The sequence below is a fragment of the Bos indicus genome, chromosome 1, assembly GCF_029378745.1.
Source record: "Bos indicus isolate NIAB-ARS_2022 breed Sahiwal x Tharparkar chromosome 1, NIAB-ARS_B.indTharparkar_mat_pri_1.0, whole genome shotgun sequence".
Lineage (NCBI taxonomy): Eukaryota > Metazoa > Chordata > Mammalia > Artiodactyla > Bovidae > Bos > Bos indicus.
Window position 1 is genome coordinate 94,483,211 of NC_091760.1, and position 19,894 is coordinate 94,503,104.

General features: G+C 39.8%; 1 protein-coding gene across 1 annotated transcript in view; it reads right to left on the reverse strand.

Annotated features, from left to right (window-relative positions):
* The window catches only part of NLGN1 (neuroligin 1), a 962,685-nt gene extending 959,640 nt beyond the window's left edge, over positions 1–3,045 (reverse strand). Inside the window, exon 1 of the mRNA XM_070791763.1 lies at positions 2,719–3,045. The gene's annotated coding sequence lies outside the window, so the exon portion shown is untranslated. The remainder of the gene's footprint in view (positions 1–2,718) is intronic.
* Positions 3,046–19,894: the final 16,849 nt, after the last annotated feature.

The window sequence follows — 19,894 nt, forward strand, 5'->3', positions numbered from 1 at the left end:
TGTTGCCTCATAGCCAAATGTATTTATAAGCAATACATTTATCATTCACTTATGGTCTACTTTACATTCAGACATGGAGCTAAGCATTCTGAATGAAATGATAAATTAGGTATATTTTTTAACCTCTGGGAACTTACTCTCCAGTGAGGGAGCCAACCATCAGCAAGTGTGAAAGGTGGGCTACTTCTAGTATGGATAACATGTTGTGGGAGCTCAGAGTAAGGATAGCAGGGTGACAGAGAAAAGCACACTCTAAAGAAATAAATGTTTTCCCATCCTAGAGTTAGGATATATCTGGCAGGGGGGCATAGAGGAGAATAGAAAGTAATCCATAACAGAAGATTAGTATAAGGAAAGCACAGAAGCCTAAAATGTCAAGTAGTATTGGGGAAAATGGTAAGGAGGAGTCAAGTGAATGGAATGAAGAGCAAATTGGGGAGGAATTCCAGGTGGAAGGTATTTTAATCTAAAAAGGGAGACTGGGGAGTAAATTGTGAAAAGAATTGAGTGCCCTCAGAATTATGGATATTAGCATCCAAAATATAAAGAGCCACTGGCCATGGCTGATAAAAGATCTGTAAGACCATACCTGTGTTTTAGAAAAATAGGTAACTTAGGTGAACTGGTCTCAGATGATTTCATTTACAAATAATTAAATATAATTGAGGAATCATAACTTTCTATTTACATTCTAATAAGATAGATTCCAAACTTCACTTCAAAATACTTAAAAGTATTTTGTGGCAAAAGTGTATTGTTGAACTGTTGCAGTTTCCAATGTTACTGTTAATTCCAATTGTGTTTTGCTTTCAAAAACTATAAATTAATATTTGTTAGATAATTCATAAAATTCCTTTGTATAAAAATTTTAAAAAAGAATTCTAGAAATAAATGATTATTATGCTTTGCTTTAAAGAATGTTAGAAGGGTTTGTTTCAGCACATGGAAACCCAGAGAGGTATTTATCAATTATACCCACTAATCAATACTGTCCCTCAGAAAGTTGCCAATAACATTGGGGCATGTGTTTATATCTGTATTCTCTAGCTATAGCTTATTCACTATCCTATAAAAATTGTAATTAATTAAAGAAATGTGAAGAATGATATAGACCCTGTCACTGAATAACCATGTGGAAATAATAAAAATAGAATAAAATATAAGAATTTCAGGGTTGGAAGAGACTTCAGACTCAGGGAAGTCAGCCAACCATGAAAAGAGTCATCAAACATTCAAATACTCTACCTGTAGCAAATGGAGTTCTCAGCCTACCTTCTGTGAATGTATATTCCATCTTCAGTTTCAAAACAATTCAGACATTTGTAATTGCAAATACGTTATACCTAAACATAAAGGAAAATTTCGCAAAATGAAGCCCCACTAAGGGAGTAAAAGACTGAGAGAAAATACTTTGGAAGGAGGGAGACTATGGAAAGGAGAGTTGCTTCAGAGGGCTTTTCTGAAACCTACACTGCAGGAAGTCTATTACAGTAGGCTGAAAGACTGACTCCCTCAATTTCTGCTTATGTTAAGAGGATTGGAAAGACTAACTGTAGAATAGCAGGCTTACAGATAACAGTTACTTCTTTTCATCAAACCATGTAATCGGAAGGCCTGAGAAATGATTAACTTCCACTTGCTCTATGAATCACTCAATCACTCCGCAGAGCAGGTAGACTTATATTCATTCTCTGCCAAGGGCACGGTAAACCTAATGTTTTTGCACTTAACATTTAATATTTTAAGTAGGTGCATGGCCCTTGCTTCTGAGCTCATTTCTGAAAGCTGGTGTTCTGTTAGGCTGATTGAAATGCTGAGGCATGTTATATCTTTTACACATGTACCTCCACTTTCTCCAAGTGATATTTTTATATCTACGATCCTATTTATAATTAAGCACAATTAATTTTTGAGAAATATATTATGATTGGAATCTTCATGGACGGCATGATTATTTATTTAAGCAAAAATAGTCTAGTTTCAGTATGAAAAGAAGGAAAAAGTATATGAAGTATCTATAAAATGGCAGAGTAACAGACACGGGGTTAGTTATCCGAATTCATGTCACCTAAGTCCTATATGTATCACTATGGTCCTGGAAATGAAAAAAGAAATAGTATAATACCTTTGTGGAGAGCAACTACTCATGATTCAGAATGATCACAAATGAATCAAATATTAGACACAGAATTTTCCTCATCTCTATAACACCCTAACAACCTCTTCTGGAATAAATCATTCCCACTAGAAAATCTCAACCTAAATAATTGCAGGTGGCTTTTCATTTCTACTCACAAAGCATTGGGCTGGCCGGTCAGGAGCCGAAGGAGAAGGTTGGAAATGTTTGGACTCCCTCTCTGTTCTGCCCGGGGACTCGACTGCCCCATAATGCATAATCTATTAGCTGCTCGTCGCAGGGGATCTACGGAGTGACATCTTGACTGGAACCACGCAGAACTGAAAACCACTTCGCAGGAAATGTGGGGAAGAGCAACTTTCCTAGCCCTGTCAAACTACGAGGCTGCACCGGCCCCAGAACGAGCCGGAGGGCCCGGAAGGGAGAGCCCGAGGCTGGAGGCAGCTCCTCCGCGCTCCGCCCCGGCCTCAAGCGAGGGTTTTCTCGCGGAGGAGGCATTGTTCCTCCATCTGCTCAGCCTCCGCGTTTCGCCAGGAAACCCTCCCCGCTCTCTGGTAATCTTTTCCCTAATGCTTCGGTACCTCTCTGCCGATTTTTCGGCTCCCGGTCTCTGGTCCCTGGACACCGCTCTAGGGTGAAAGGCTGCAGCGACTGGGGCGCCGCTCTAAGGCGTCGGAGGCGACTGCACTCGTCCGCCGGAGCTCGGGCGACGTGCGCGCATCGCTCTCGCTTCCTGCCTTCTCTCGGGGCTCTCCGGCTCTGACGGGCTCCCCCGGCTTCTTAGCCCGACTCCGGCTCGCCTTCCCCGCGGTCTGTAGTCACAACCGCCCCTCGCGCTCCGCGTAGCCGCCGAGTCGTCGGCGCGCCGACACGACGCCCCCCAGCCCGCAGACCCGGACTCGGGCTTGGAAGGGTCAGGGCGCCGCGGGAGGTGGGGAGGAGGGGCGCGGCGAGCCGGGGCAGGTGGGGAGCGCGGGGGGCGGCGCGGGGCGGGGGAAGAGGGAGCCCAGGAAAAGAGGAGATGCATTTGCTTTGAAAACGCCAGTAAGGAGAGGACGGAGCGGGCAGGAGCGGAGAAGAGCCGAGAACACCCACCAGGAGGTGTGGGCAAAAGGGGCAATTTACAAAGTGCCAGGGCGCGAGCTGTGCACGGAGGAGGAAGGAGGCTGGAAGGAGGAAAGGGAAAATAAGGGCAAGTTCCCACCTCTCCCCAGAAGGTCGAGTCTGAAAACGCTTCCACTGAACAGAGTTAAACAGGGACTGATCGTGTTGTGAAGGGTGGATTTAAAAAGGAATTAAGTGTCGTGTAGTTTTGCCTGTACTAGACTCCGCTCCATCTTGCTCAACTCTGGTAAATGACCCTCCAAGTAAATGAACTGACAGAAAGAAATGGAAGCTGCCTCCGCGGCGGAGTCGTCTAGAGGTACTGGCTGTTCGTTACAGGAAAATAACAATTTGGGAGGTTCCACGACCCCCACTGCTAAAGAAACCACCCAGTTCGTTAAAGTTCATCATTTTTTATTGCTTTTATTTTCGTCAGAGGATAGAGGTGAGGGGTTGGCACCAAGAAACGTTTAAAACAGCTATCTAGGTAGCATTCTTTTCCAAAAAGATTAAATGACTTCCTAAAAGGGGATTGGGAAACTCAGTTACTCGGCTGGGAGAAGGGAGGGAGGAAGAGGGGGGAGAGAGAGGCGGGGGGGGGGGGTGCAGGGAGAGAGAAGCATTTAAACTCTAACAGACGTTAACACCTCCAGCAACCCTCTTCTCCCGCCCCCGCCCCAACCCGACGGAATTGAAAAAGGGTTAAGCGTGCGGAGAGAGCAGGGCAGGGTGGGTGGAGGTGGGGTAAAAGAGGGAGAGGCGAGGAGTAGGAAGTTCTCGGCAATCCCCGAGATTAAGAAAAACGCCGGAGCTCGGTGGACGCAGGAAGCTCCCTTACCTTTCTCTCTAAGCCCCGTTTGCACCTGATCTGCAACCATAAATACTTCGTGATGCTTAGAGTGCAGCCAAACGATGGCCGAATGTTAAACAATTCTTCACTCTCCCTCCCCTTTTGAAAAAACAGGCTCAAAAGAATGTTAATACTGTTCTCGTTATCCATCCGCTCCAAAACATTCCGCTTTGTCGCTAAGAGAGACGAAAACCCAGCGTTTGGGCACGCGTTTATGTATTTATATATTATGCGGTCGGTATATAAACATATATACGTTTTCTGCGTATAAATCCAAAAAGAAAAGCACCACAGATGCCTCTGAAAGCGGGAGGGGACGGGGAAAGAAAAAACTTGGCAAGCCAAATGTATCCAAAGATTTCGTACCAGGAGCCACCTGCTTCAATATGCAGAATTCCCGGGAAGATTTAGAAGGAGAAGGGGAAAAAAATTAAAAATAAAATACCCCAAGCACACACTTGAAACTGGAAGACGACTAAGACGCGTGGAAATGGAGAGGATGAGAAGATCTCCCGAGGGTACAGATCCGTCAGCTAAGTGAGCAGTCGCCTCCGAAAATCACAGTCGAGGAGGTGGCTGCAGACGCGTCCCCTGCTCCGGTCCCCGCCGCCGCCGCCGCTGCTACCTGTAGACACGCGCACACACACACACACCCGCGCGCACCCACGCGGGCACACACACAGCACAACCTCCTCTCCCTCTCTCCCCCTCTCTGTGGCGTTGCTGGGTGCAGGAGTCTGAATCAAGCTAGACCCATCCTCCCGACCCCGTCCCGACCCCGTCCCGCCCCCGCAGAGCCACGATTGCCTCCCCCGCCACTCTCTCTGCGCCCCGTTTATTGCACAGCAGTCCCTTCCCTGCAAGCCCCCTCCCCCGGGCCGGAGCCACAATCGCCTTGGGGGTGGGCTTCAGGGGCATGGGTCCAGCGGTGGCAGACGTGATGTGGGTCGTGGTCCTTCCCTTTTACAAGTTCCGCCCTCCTCCCTCCCTCCTCCAGCAGCGACCGAGCATCCTCCGCCCTCAGCACCCGCAGCGCCCGCGGCGGCAGGAGGGGTTAAGGGCCCCCGGCGTCACGTGTGACGTTCACCAAACCCCTCGCCAGAGCGTGCGAGTGAACCGCGCGGCAGGCAAGCTGCGAGGCCTCAGATGCGATGACTTTCTCGGTTCTAGGCGTCATTATGCTTCCCTTCCAGGCGTTTTCGTCTTGGTGACTGCGAGTGAGGAGTTGGAGGCAACAGCCTTCTACTGTGCTGCTTCAGTTTTTTTTCTTTTTTTTTTTCCCCTTCCCCCTTGGTAAATCCCTTGCCACAGAACTCGCCCCTGATTTCTGTTTCCACCAGCCAGAGGCAGAGTAAGCTCCGAATTAAAGTGTTGGTTGTAGTCTCGTCTGTGGGAGTAGTGTAAATGCAAAGCCACTGCCTCTGGCCTCTTCCTGCTGGTTGCACCCACGTCTTCTGCCCCTGGATTGGTGATTTTTAAGAATTCATCATAGCTAATCAGTGTTGGCTTTTGTGACGGGTGTGACTCACTATACCACATTGTTTACACCTACACACCTCCTAGCAGCTTCTCTGTGTGAATTTTAGATGCAAGCGAGTTGGGTGGGGGGCAGGGGCCTGCCAAGGGAACCATTGAATTAACTGACTGCAACTTGTAATAATATTAATAAGAATGAAATTCACAAGTAGGAAATCCCTAGGAGAGATCCGTGACATATAGTCTTGAAAAGTGTTTTTGCTTGTTTAAGTGCTTGCTTCATATTTCTCATTTGCATGCATGCTGTAATCTGTAAAATTCAGGTCAAAGAAAGGAACTTTAACCAACATGTAGAATGCAGTTGCTCTAATGTATTACTCATTAATTAATAATAATAAATAACCAGAATATGTGATCTGATTTTGAAAAATAATCTTTAAATATGACATATTACTCAGTCATAAAAAAGAACAAAATTGGGTCGTTTGCAGACATGTGGATGGATCTAGGGCTTCCCAGGTGGCGCTAGTTGTGAGGAACCTCCCTGCCTATGCAAGAGACATAAGGAACTCAGGTTCAGTCCCTGGGTTGGGAGGATCCCCTGGAGGAGGGCTTGGCAACCTACCCCAGTATTCTTGTCTTTATAATCCCATTAACAGAGGAGCCTGGGGATGGTCGATAGGGTGACAAAGAGTCCAGAAGAACTGAAGCAACTAAGGACGCAGCATATACGCAGATAGACCTAGAGACTGTCCTACAGAGTGAAGTAAGTCAGAAAGAAAAACCAATATCATATATTAATGTATATATGTGGAATCTAGAAAAAATGATATAGATGATCTTATTTGCAAAGCAGAAATAGAGATACATGTAAAGAACAAACATGAATACTAAGGGGGAAGAAGGGAGGAGGGGTAGGAAGGATTGGGAAATTGGAATTGATACATATACCTACTGATACTGTTTATAAAATAGGTAACTAATGAGAACCTACTGTATAGTATAGGGAACTCAATGCTCTGTGGTGACCTAAATGGGAAGGAAATTCAAAAAAGAGGAGCTATATGTGTATGTATACGTATATGTATAGCCTTCCCTGGTGGTTAGACGGTAAAGCATCTGTCTACAATGTGGGAGACCTGGGTTCGATCCCTGGGTCGGGACGTTCTCTGGAGAAGGAAATGGCAACCCACTCCACTCTCTTGCCTAGAAAATCCCATAGACGGAGGAGCCTGGTGTCCATGGGGTCGCAAAGAGTCGGACACGACTGAACAACTTCACTTCATTATGTATATGTGTAGTTGATTCACTTTGCTGAACAGAATAAGCTAACACAACATTATAAAGTAACTATATTCTTGCCTGAAAAATCCCCAGGACAGAGGAGCCTGGCGGGCTACAATCCATAGGGTTGTGAAGAGTTGAACACAACTGAGCAACTAAACACACACACACACACGAATGAAAATAGAAAGTCTTAAATATGACATATTCCTCCTGCTTAAAAGGAATTTAGTACCACATTTTTCCTGACATAGTTTTAGAATTCAGTGTATCTTGTCAACTTTTCCTCCCCGCCCTCCCCCTGCCCTTTTCTTTTGAAGTAACATTTAGGTGATGTGTTGACAAATAGTAGATTTTGATATTGCTCCCAGGAAAGTGAAATTTCATTCAAGTAAAACATATATCTGATTCTTGGTGACAGATCTACCCTGCCCAGTTTATCTAAATCCTATGAAAGGTCTCTGGACTATGGAGAGTTCTCTAGAATTTCCTTAAAAAGATGAGAAATAAGTATCTATTCCAAAATCAATGAAAGTACTGACTGAATACTTTCATCTTTCATGGGATTACACAATTAAGGTAACCTGATAGAGGTTATCATTATGACAACCACAGAACCTCATTTCTTTCTTTTTAAAAAAGAAATAAGAATGATTTGATATATTGTCCATAACATCTTATGGGAAAAAACCCCAGTGAACTTTTGGCCAACCCAATTAAAGAATATAAAGTTTTGTATACTTTCTTTTTTCCCAAGGCTATGGGACCGTATTCTAAATGCATCCGTTGAAGTTAATATCAGAATCCTAAAGGTAATGACTGAACGTTTTTCATTTTTAATATTTGGTATTTATAGTATACATTAATTCTAAATAGGTTCTATTGTGTTTTTTCATTATTCTTTTCACAGCTCTACTTTATCAGCTGGGCACTATTATCTCATTTTTATGTTAATCTAGCAAAAACTCAAGAATTTTAACACAATAGAATTGTCATACAAACAGCATTTATCACTGTCTGTAAATACAAGCAAATGAACCAAATTCTCTTGCCTATTTTTTCTCCACTTTCTCGGTCAAACCCCCTGAGGAAGATAAACCCATACCATACCACTGAATCCCACAAGCAATTAAAAAAACAAGAAATTTTGCTTTTTATTTTTCTCTTCATTTGTGGATATGCAGTTAAGAGCTGGGATCAGATTGCTTAGTTTGAATCCTGGATCTACACTTAATATGTTATTGCCTGGTGCAATAATCTCTCTAAACTCATATTCCACTGCTGCAAAATACAGATAATAATAGTATCTACTTTGTAGGAATATTGTGAGGATTATCCAAAATAATACATGTAAAGCTCATGACACATGAGTAACTAATTTTTCAGGGTTCATTCTATTTTTAGTGTCTCTGTGATATGCTTCCTCCACAGATTCAAACTTCAGTATATGTAGTGACATTTGGGCTTAGTGTTAAAAGCTGATCATGAAATTTGGTTGCATTTATGGTATCCATAACATGAAAATAATTAATGCTTAGTGAATTCCTAGGCCCTCCCTCTTTTCTCTTTTCTTTATGGGGCTGTATCTGTCTTCTATTAGCCAATTTTAGTGTAAGGGAGCATATTAAATATAGATGAGACAGAAAATAAAACACTAAACATATGAATAGGTGAGGAAGGCATCAATAAAATATAAGAAATTGGATTCAGTTTACATTGCAGATCATGTGATCCTCCAGGTTGTGACATTAACCACACTGAATTTCATGGACTTGTACCATGTTACATACTATTTGGAATAAATACTGGAACTCTCTGCAAAGTCAATTACAAATAAAAACCTTGTGAAAATTTCCCAAACCTATCTGTTGATCCATAGATGTGCAAGAAGATGTTAATATAACACAAATGTAAAGTATTAGCATTTTCTGGGGAAAAAAAGGTTCAGAAGAGACAATCTATTGAGTGGAAGTGGGGGAAAATAATTACCAGGGGAGTAGTGAAACCGACTGAAAATGTGTGTATACAAGTTAATTGTTGTGATGGTAAAATTTCCTTTCTCAGAAACAAAAATGAAAATATCAGAAAAGGAATGTGGGCTTGAGGGTGAATATTATATTGTATTTTCAGATACTTCAATACAGTGGTATGTAGACTCAGTTTACTTTCTGTCTAGAAAGTCATTAAGTGGGAAGATTTTTTTTCCCCGTTAATCATATATATAAAGAAAATTAAACAACAAGTTCTCCTAAAGCAAAGAAAAAGCAAGACTATTACTCCATTCTTTGAAAATACCAAAGACTCACAGCAGAAGATTAGCCTTTTTTTATTTCTTTCAAGGGGCTTCAGAAGAAAAAGTATTAATAAAATGTTATGCTTAGATGAAATTTTACTACAACATTTCTCATAAACATATGTATTTTAGTTAAAATAGGTTAAATATAAATAATATACTGAGGAAGAGTTCATAGGGGCAATGAGAATTAATATTTCAGCTCTGAAAGAAATAAAAACTAAACTTTCATAATTTGTCAAACTGTGGCAATGCAAGGTAGACCACCTGCTCAGCTTCCTGGCAATTATTATAACCTGGACAAAAGATCAATGCTATTAGTACAGAAAAGACAGATCCCAACTTTTAGAATTACCAGCATAGTCTGATAGTGTTTAGTATCCATTTGGCCACAATCCACCTGGTCTCTAAAGCTAGTGCATCCACAAACCCCTTCTTCATTCCATACAGTCTGTACAGCAAGGTCAAATTCATCTTTTTATCTAGTCCTTATTAAATCAAGAGGCTTCCCTGATAGCTCAGTAAGCCTGATAGCTCAGTTAGTAAAGAATCCGCCTGCGATGTAGGAGACCCCAGTTCGACTCCTGGGTCAGAAAGATCCCCTGGAAAAGGGATAGGCTACCCGCTCCAGTATTCTTGGGCTTCCCTTGTGGTTCAGCTGGCAAAGAATCTACCTGCAATACGGGAGACCTGGGTTCCATCCCTGGGTTCAAAGGATCCCCTGGAGAAGGGAAAGGCTACCCACTCCAGTATTCTGGCCTGGAGAATTCCATGGACTGTATATTCCATGGGGTTGCGAAGAGTTGGATATGACTGAGTAACTTTCACTTTCACTTTACCAAATCAAACTGTTCTTGAAAATGCTTAATGAAACTGTATCTCCTATCATGTGAAATGCAAGCTCCTTATCCTAAAATCCGTATCTAACATACTCTCAATCCCATACATCTTTATTCAGCTTCTCTCATTACTTCTCTTGCTAATTTCTACATTTCTCCCAAAAGATAAAATCTGTTGGTCTCCAAGGAAAATTCTAATGATTTCTTTTCTTGGGCTGTCCATCACCATCGCCACCTACTAAACACTTCCAAAAATACTACCTCAAAGATCCATTCCATCAAAAATTATTTTCCCTTATTTACTCTGAATATAACTAATGTCCACCTCCCATAATGCAATTGCACAGTCTCTCTTGTGTTACCATTATTTCTGAATCTTTCATCTCTCTTAGCTTGTTTATAGGATACTAAACAATCTCTTACTCCAAGACCTTTCCATTTACTATCCCCTCTTCCAACATCTCTCTTCCTCCTAATTGGCTCTATGACTCTGTCCCACATTCATATGAGGTCTTTGCTGAGGTGTCATTTTCAAAAGATATCTTCACCAACTCAACTATGTAAAAAGAGCATTTTCCTCTTCATTTAGCCTGTCTTCTCAACTTCCTACATTTGCTTCAGAATACATATTATAACCTGACTATATTTGTTTTTCCTTACTAAAAGGTAGGGCTTCTCAGGTGACACAGTGGTAAAGAATCCACCTACCAATGCAGGAGAAGCAAGAGACAGGTTCAACCACTGATTCAGGAAGATCCCCTGGAGTAGGGAATGGAAACCCATGCCAGTATTCTTGCCTGGAAAATTCCATGGATGGAGGACCCTGGCGGACTACAGTCCCTGGGGTTGCAAAGAGTTGCACAGTACTGAGCCACTAAGCACGCATGCACCAGAAAGTAAGTACCGCAAAACTGGGCTTCCCTGGTGGCTCAGACAGTAAAGAATCTGCTGGCAATGCAGGAGACCTGGGTTCAATCCCTGGACTGGGAAGATCCCCTGGAGGAGGGCATAGCAACCCACTCCAGTATTCTTTGCTGGAGAATCCCCATGGACAGAGGAGCCTGGAGGGCTGCAGTCCATGGGGTCACAGAGTCAGACACGACTGAGCAACTAAGCACAGCAGCACCACAAAATCAGGTATTTAGTCCGTTTGTACTACTGTATGATAAGCACCAAGATGTATGCCTGACTCTTTGTGGTCTGTAATCATTGGATGAATGAATGAATGGTTGCAATCAATTTGATTTGTTAATATTGTAGCAGTTTAGGGGGCACGATTATAGAATATCATGATCTCAGCTAGCAATCAAATATAAAGGTATGGGAATACAAAGGCATAGGAATTTGCTCAGATATTCTTGAAAGTTATATTTTCAAAATAAATGTCTTACTTAAAATATATTAAAGTCATAATAAAAGGACACAGGCCCCCATTTTTCTGAGATAATATTTAGAATGGGCATTATTAGCCCCAAATGTGTTCCTAAAGCAGAGATACCCTACTTCCAAAGATAATCTGCTTCTTTAAAAGTCAATGGTATTTTATTACACATGAAATAAATTTCACATTTGTTCATTTCCCTGAGTTTTATGATTTAAATAGGGTATCTAGGTAATATTCTTTTTCTTAAGTTCTAAAATTCTTTTGTTGTTATTACTTAAAAACTTGAATTTATATGGGATTTCCCTGGCAGTCTAGTGGTTAAGACTCCACACTTCCACCCCAGAGGGTTTGATCCCTAAATAACTTGAAATTTATAGAAGCAATTATAAAAACCTAAAATCACATTTATAATACACTGTGTAGTTAATTCTTAAATCAACTCAAGAGTGTTGTTCAGTCTCCAAGTTATGTCTGACTCAGTAACCCCGTGGAGTGCAGCATGCTAGGCCTCCCTGTCCTTCACTATCTCTCAGAGTTTACTCAAATTCATGTCCATTGAGTCGATGATGCCATCCATCTCATCCTCTGTTGCCCCCTTCTCCTTTTGTCTTCAGTCTTGCCCAGCATTAGGGTCTTTTCCAATGAGTCAGCTCTTCACATTAGGTGGCCAAAGTATTAGAACTTCAGTATCAGTCCTTCCAGTGCATATTCAGGGTTGATTTCCTTTAGGATTGACTGGTTTGATCTCCTTGCTGTCCAAGGAACTCTAAAGAGTCTTTTCCAGCACCACAATTTGAAAGCATAAGTTCTTCAGCACTCAGCCTTCTTTATGGTCCAGCTCTCACATCCATACATGACCACTGGAAAAACCATAGTTTTGACTAGATGGACCTTTGTTGGCAAAGTGATGTCTCTGCTTTTTAATACACTGCCTAGGTTTGTCATAGCTTTCCTTCCAAGGAGCAAGCATCTTTTAATTTCATGGCTGCAGTCATCATCCACAGTGATTTTGGAGCCTGAGAAAATAAAATCCGTCACTGGTTCCACTTTTTCCCCTTCTATTTACCATGAAGTGGTGGGACCAGATCTTAGTTTTCTGAATGCTGAGTTTTAAGCAAGCTTTTCCACTCTACTCTTTCACCCTCGTCAAGAGGCTCTTTTCTTCCTCTTCACTTTCTGCCATTATCAGTTATTTGCATATCTGAAGTTGTTGATATTTCTCCCAGCAATCTTGATTTCAGCCTGTGATTCATTCACCCTGGCATTTCACATAATATACCTATTTCATAGATGGAGATACTAGATCCAAGGCATAAAAGTTTAAATTTGATACTACATCTTCTGATTGTAAGTTCAGGTAACTACCACCATCACACTACCCTCCTGAACAGAAAAGGAATGAACAGGTATGAGAATATGGCTTTCAAATACAAGTTGGTCAAGTCTGTATTAAGTATGAGTTCAGGAAAAAACTGCTTGAGCTGGAGTTCACTGAAAATGTGCAAAGTTTAGATATTCTGTGTCGTTAGTTAAAATAAGTTAGTATGCTTGATGTCAAGAATTGTCCAAAACTTCAACAAACATAGAAGAGACAGAGAGAATAAGAGAAATAAAGACAGAAAGAAAAAGAAGGAAGGATGGGAGGGAGGGAAGAAAGGAAGGGAAGGAGAAAGAAAAAGAAAGATTAAGAGAGAAGCAATCCAAGCTGCAGCTAGAAAAAAATCAATTGAGAACTGAGTTTCTAGTGCATCTTATAAGATCAATTTGTGTTAAACATGTGGATGGAAGGATAAAGAATTAATGGCCTGAATAAATTTATTTTCCAGATTGACACTACTATTTTTAAGAAATATGAAGTACTGGCTTCTGGTAATGGCTGTGAAAGATCTTATTAGATTGACCTTCCTGAAGATAACAGCCATAAACTCTTGGACATAACACAAAAAAGCAGTCATGTAAAGGAACTTCACAGTAAACAGAACCAAGAAGATTGTTGTAAGGAATCTTCACACAGAGAGTTCTGCAGAATAAGTTCTCATTTTTGCATCTGTTAACCTAGAGCCAGGAGCAGTCAGTGTGGCAGGAAAACCAATGATTTCTTGGCTTGGGGAATCAGAAGACTGAATCCAGGGGAAACTGTTAAAGAGGGGGAATCTGAAGGAAGAGAATATAGACATAAAGGGAATGCTTAAATTCTGTCTGCCTATGTCTTTGGTAGACTCCCAAACAACAGTTGGTGCGATAGGTGCATAACAGTTCACTTAAAGAAAAAAGATCAGAGTTAATTTGGGAGCCATTGCCCAGTTTGTAGCTGGAATCTAACCAAGATAATTTCCTGCTAAAATAAAAGAAATAATACTCTTTAGAGGAAAAAAATAGAATTCAGTGTCTCCATATCTTAACATTCATAATGTTCAAGATAGAATCCAAAATTATCTGATGTATAAAAATTTAGGAAAATATAATAGATTGACAAGAAAAAAGAAAATAGTTGAGACCAACCTCTAGATTATCTTGTATGTTGAAATAAGGCAACTAGCATTTTAAAACTGCTGATATAACAATCCTCAATGAAGTAAAAGAATCTGTTTGGTGTACATAAAAAAAGGGACTATTTAAACAGAGAAATATAAATAATAAAAAGAACCAAAGGATATTCAAGAACTGAAAAATACTATATATGAAATTAAAAATTCTCCAGATGAGCTTAAAGGTGAAATGATGGAGGAGACTGAGGAAAGAGAGAATTGTTGTCTAGTAGAGTCAGGGATCTACTATCCTATGTAAAGAACAGAGAAAATAGAAAGAAAACATATATAATGTAGTCTCAGAAAGAGAAGAACAGTAAGGGGGTAAACATATTTAAAGGCTAAACATTAGCTGGAACTTTCCTATGTTGCTGGTAGTATGCAAAATGGTGCATCTACTTTTGAAAATAGTTTAGTACTACTTTATGACAATAAAACTATACATGCCAGGATCTGTTTTAGGAACCAACAGTTTTACTTATAAGTATTTACCACAGAAAATGAACATATAAGTTTACACAAATGTATGTAGGCAAATTTTCATAGTAACAGTTTGTTGTTTGTTTTTTTTAATAATAGCCCAATCTGGAAACATGTTATTAAATGTTCATTAATTGGTAAATGGATAAACAAATTATATTACGTGCATATTTAGGGGGTACTAGTTAGCAACAAAAAAAGAACATAACAAATCAAAAAACATCATGCTAACTGAAAGAAGTCTAACACTGTTTGATTCAAAAAACACTGTTTGCTTCAACTGGTACAGCCACTATGGAGAACATGAGGAGATTCCTCAAAAAACTGGAAATAGAACTGCCATATGACCCATCAGTCCCACTGCTGGGCATACACACTGAGGAAACAAGAATTGAAACAGACATGTGTAGCCCAATGTTCATTGCAGTACTGTTTACAACAGCTAGGACATGGAAGCAACCTGATGTCCATTGGCAGATGAATGGATAAGGAAGTTGTGGTACATATACATGATGGAATATTACTCAGCTATAAAAAAGAACACATCTGAATCAGTTCTAATGAGGTGGATGAAACTGGAGGCTATTATACAGAGTGATGTAAGTCAGAAAGACAAACACCAATACAGTATACTAACGCATATATATGGAATTTAGAAAGATGGTAATGATGATCCCAAATGCAAGGCAGCAAAACAGACACAGACATAAAGAACAGACTTTTGGACTACGTGGGAGAAGGCGAGGGTGGGATGACTTGAGAAAATAGCATTGAAACATATATTATCATATGTAAAATAGATGACCAGTGCAAGTTCAGTGCATGAAGCAGGACACTCAAAGTCAGTGCTCTGAGACAATGCATAGGGACGGGGTAGGGACGGAGGTCAGAGAGGAGTTCAGGATTGGGGGACACATGTGCACACATGGGTGAGTCATCTTGATGTATGGCAAAAACCACCACAATATTGTAAAGAAATTATCCTCCAATTAAAATAAATTATTTTTTTTTAAAAGACTGTTTGCTTCATGGATTTATTGATACGAAATTCTAGAAAGTGCAAAACTATGATAATAGCATGATCTATTGGGGAGTCTCTCAATGGCAAAGGGTCATGAGGGAGCTTTTAAGACTAATGAATGTGTTCTGTACCTTAATCATAGTCATGTTTCTAAGCCTGTATACAATAGCCAATATTCATCAAACTCTATACTTAAAATAAATGAAATTTATTTTATGTAAATTATACACTAATAGAGCTGAATAAAAGTAAAGAAATGGTATGCAGCTAATGTTAAATTTTATGAAACATTTTGCAGTTGAAACAAAGAAAACTTATACCTAGTGAAGTTGGTAGTTGGCAGTAAAAAAAAAAGTGTAAGTTCTTATTTATGAATAAAACCCCGTGCTTTCGAAAGATTAATCTAATAGCAGAATACATGATAGGCTAAAAGAGAAGCAATATGGGCTAATGAATCTGTCCAGATATTCAAGTCAAAAACTTCATTATAGCAATTGGAATGGAAAGGAAATGGTGCATATGAAACATTTCAAAGGAAGAACCTATTTATTAGGTATATGATTCATTAATCAATTCAGTTCAGATCAGTTGCTCAGTCGTGTCTCTTTGCAACCCCATGAACTGCAGCATGCCAGGCTTCCCTGTCCATCACCAACTCCCAGAGCTTACTAAAACACATGTCCATTGAATCAATGATACCATTCAATCATCTCATCCTCTGTTGTCCCCTTCTCCCACCTTCAATCTTTCCCAGCATCAGGGTCTTTTCAAATGAGTCAGTTCTTTGCATCAGGTGGCCAAAGTATTGGAGTTTCAGCTTCAGCATCAATCCTTCCAATAAATATTCAGGACTGATTTCCTTTAGAATTGACTGGCTGGATCTCCTTGCACTCCAAGATTCATTAATAAAAATTTAAAATACTGCACATAAATGTAAAAATAAGACATGAAAGTATTCACTGCAAATACTTTATCAGTGCTTACCCACTGGGAAAGAGAATTTACACTTTACTTTCTATACCATATAGCTACTTCACACTGAGCCTTTACTTTATTTCAATCACTCCCCATTTATTATTATTATTATTCTAATCTTCACAACTAAACTCTGAGGTAGGTTTCTTGTTTGTTGTTTAGTCACTCAGTCATGTCTGACTCTGCTAAGAAACCATGGACTGAAGCCCACCAGGCTCCTCTGACTACAGGATTTTCTGGGCAAGATTACTAGATTGGGTTGCCATTTCCTCCTTCAATGGATCTTCCCCACCCAGGGACTGAACCCACATCTCTGGCATCTCCTGCACTGCAGATGGATACTTTACCACTGAGCCACCCAAGAAGCCCTACAAGGTAAATTTACTAACCCCACTTTATAGATGAGGAAGCTGAAGTCCCATGTTAAAATGAATCATTTAAGGTTATGCAACTGAAACACAGTAAAACTGGATTGAATCTAGTAACAATTCTGTGGAAAAGGCTGAGTAGAAGAAACAGGTGAAGACCACTGGTGTTAAGAAGAATAATCAGAGAATGGATAAATAAAAAGCTAATATAATTCTGATTTCCTGATTCTAAAAGTCCTCAGTGATCTTCCATCTTTAGAGTAAAAACACAAACCACCTTTCAACATCATCCACTCCCCTTATCATGTAACTGACAGAAACTCCTTAAGTCCAATTAAGTACAAGAAGCAAACTCCTATAAAACGAAACCACAATTCGTTGGGTTATGTAAGGATGTTAAGGATGCATTGAACTCTCACATGACTATTCAGAGACTTGACTGAAGTCACTATCTTTCTTTCCCTTTTTTTCATTCCTTGGCTTGCTTCAGCTTTATTAGCAGGCAGACTCTGGGAAGTGAATTCCTATCAGCAAGTCCAGAGAAGCCCTTTCAGCTCAGCATCCCTAGGGAAAAGTACCTTGTTAACTCTAGGAAAAAACAAATCATATGAAGGACATTTTTCTGCAACCAAAAATAGAGTTAATTTGCTATACCAAGCCCATGACACATGGTATACATCTACACCAGCTAAGGGGACTTACACATACAGTGAAGGCTGATGTAGGAAAGGCCTGGGATGGTTACCAGAAGAAAGGTGAAAAGACTTTCTGGTGAGTAGCCATAGTAATTTAGTTTTCCATATGCTGCTCCCAATTTCCTCCCATTAGCTCCTTTCCAGGTCCTTCTATCTAATAGAAGTGGATTGGCTGTGTGTGTGTGTATGTATACTTAGTCACATTCAACTCTCTGCAACCCAATGGAATGCAGCCCACCAGGCTCCTCTGTCTATGGGATTGTACTGGAGTGGGTTGCCATTTCCTCCTCCAGGGGATCTTTCTGATGCAGGGATAGAACCCACCTCTCTTGCGTCTTGTCTCCTGCATTGGCAGGTGGGTTCTTCACCTCTAAGATGTCTGGGAAGCCCAGAAGTGGATTAGATGTTGTGAAACCACATTTCATGCTTTCCCATCTCTGAGTCTTTGTTCAATCTGTTTATGCTACTTTGAGTTCCTTCTTTAAACCTGTCTGATGAAATATAAATTTTAGAAACTAATGCATTGAATATTTTAAGTACTTAATGAACTTCATTGAAGGGAATTGTCTAAGTAATTCATTAGACATTCAGGAGACAAGATTATACCCTCAAAGAGCTTTTAATTAGAAAGTTAGAAAAAACACATACAAATAACCAAAGTATGAAACAAAACAGTGTAAGTAAATTAAAGAGAGTAATGGGAATTCACAGAAGGAAAGGATCAAGGGCGTCTTAGGAGAGGGGAAAATGGACTTCAAAAAGGGTTTATTAAGAAGGAAGTCGTTGATTTGGCTCTTAAAAGTAGTTGAAATTCAGTGCATATTTGTTTTGAATGCATAGATGAACAAATGAATGAAATAATATAAATGAAAAAACAAAAGCTTATAAAATTTAGATCTTCCATAAAGGAAGAAAGATTAGGTTTTTAACTCTAAAAGGTAGCAGAGTCAGGAAAAGATGAGTTTTCTTTTTTTTAATTTGGATAACTGAGCCTGTTTGAAGAAGAAAAATGCAAAACAGGATACATTATCTTAGCATTAAGAAAAAATTAGATAGATATAAATTTTAGGTCCAAAAAACATGAGAATAAATTCAAAAAATAAATGGAGTATGTTAAAGCTAGTCTTCTGAGGAAAAAACTTACATAGATTTGGGGAGGGGGGAAACATAAAGTTCTATGGGAAAATGCCTTTCTTTAAATAATTGACTTAAAAATAAATAGCAAAGATTAGTTCAGAGTGGATTTCTCTGTTTATAATTGTTTTAGATATGCTCAATTATAATTTATGGACTACATTAAAGTAAAAGAATACTTCCTCATATAATATCGAGTGCCTTTTTCTTAATAATCTTTAGCTGAAAGTATAAAACTGTTCTTCCTGTCATTAATATATAAATAGAGGTGTTAAGTGTCCCTTACAGAATTAGGAAATCAATATTTAGTGGAAAGGAAACAGAAGATGATTTAAGTATCCTAGGATTCAAGTTAGAGATAATTGCCCTCTCACATTTCTTTCTTGTTTACTTTGTTTCATAGAAATAAATGTACTATATTTGATACCTAAAATAATAATAAAAAATTTTAAATTCATGAACCAGATTGCAAACCTAAAGCAGCAGTTTCATATTCATTCCAATGCTCTCACAATGGAAGATGTATTAGACTAACTCGATATTTGGGCTGTAATTATGCAGAGGAAGAGGTTTTACCTCAATCTCATATTCTTATATGCTAAGTTCTTTTTTTTTCTTTTTTATGTAGCAGTCACTTAGTTGTTCAGTCTCTAAGTCACATCCAGCTCTTTGTGACCCCATGGACTGCAGCACACCAGGCTTCCCTGTCCTTCACTATCTCCCTGAGTTTGCTCAGATTTATATCCATTGAGTCAGTGATGCTATGGATTTTTTTTTTTTTTTAATTTATGTAGCAGCCACTTAGAGCTATAACTAAAACATTTTGATCACTTGAAGGTGGTAGATATTTGTTCCTACAGGTACTGGGAGGTAATGAAGCCTCCTATCGTAACAAGGATTCCCTAAAAGTAATTTTTTCTTGTAAATATCACAGGTGGAGGAAGGAACTAGACAACATGTGACTCTGAGGTTGTTAGACGTGATGAGTAATGTGCTCTGAAAGGTCATTGCATCATCCTGGGCTATATCTAATTTTTCCAGAGGCCGGAGGGATCTCCTTCCTCTTTCAATCTGTTAAGAACTTCATACATGGCCCTCTCTATCTCTATACATTTGTAACAAATGCAATGTATAGAGCGGTAGGAAACGTGGAAACAATGCATTCCCATGAATTATGTTCAGTGTTATGTCTCAGCTGACTTATACCACATATCCTCCAGCCACTCACCAGTTGCTAGATTCAGTAAGTGCATCCTTGCTCTCTCCAGGTCTTACTTCACTGTATTCTCCTTCTTTTTTCCTTCCTTCCTTCCTTTCCACAACTCC